Below are 230 nucleotides of genomic sequence, written 5' to 3'. Positions count from 1 at the left end.
GCAGCAGCAGCAGCAGCAGCAGCAGCAGCCTTTCCTCCGGGGGCCCTCCCAAAGCTGCTTCCCAAGGGGCCCCTCAAGCCTCCTGCTGCTACCCGGGAGGGGGGCCCCCAGGGGGCCCCCTGGGGGCCCCCCTGGGGGGCCCCCTCGGGGGCCCCCTGGGGCAAAAGGCGGACTCTTGTTTTTTCTGGCACGCAGAAGAAAGAAGTGGGGCAGCACAGCTGCAACACGCA

Source organism: Eimeria tenella, genomic scaffold (assembly GCF_000499545.2).
Source record: "Eimeria tenella Houghton genomic scaffold, Eth_scaff3142, whole genome shotgun sequence".
NCBI classification, from domain to species: domain Eukaryota; phylum Apicomplexa; class Conoidasida; order Eucoccidiorida; family Eimeriidae; genus Eimeria; species Eimeria tenella.
The sequence above is the reverse complement of the archived record's forward strand: the minus strand, read 5'-3'. Positions refer to the sequence as shown.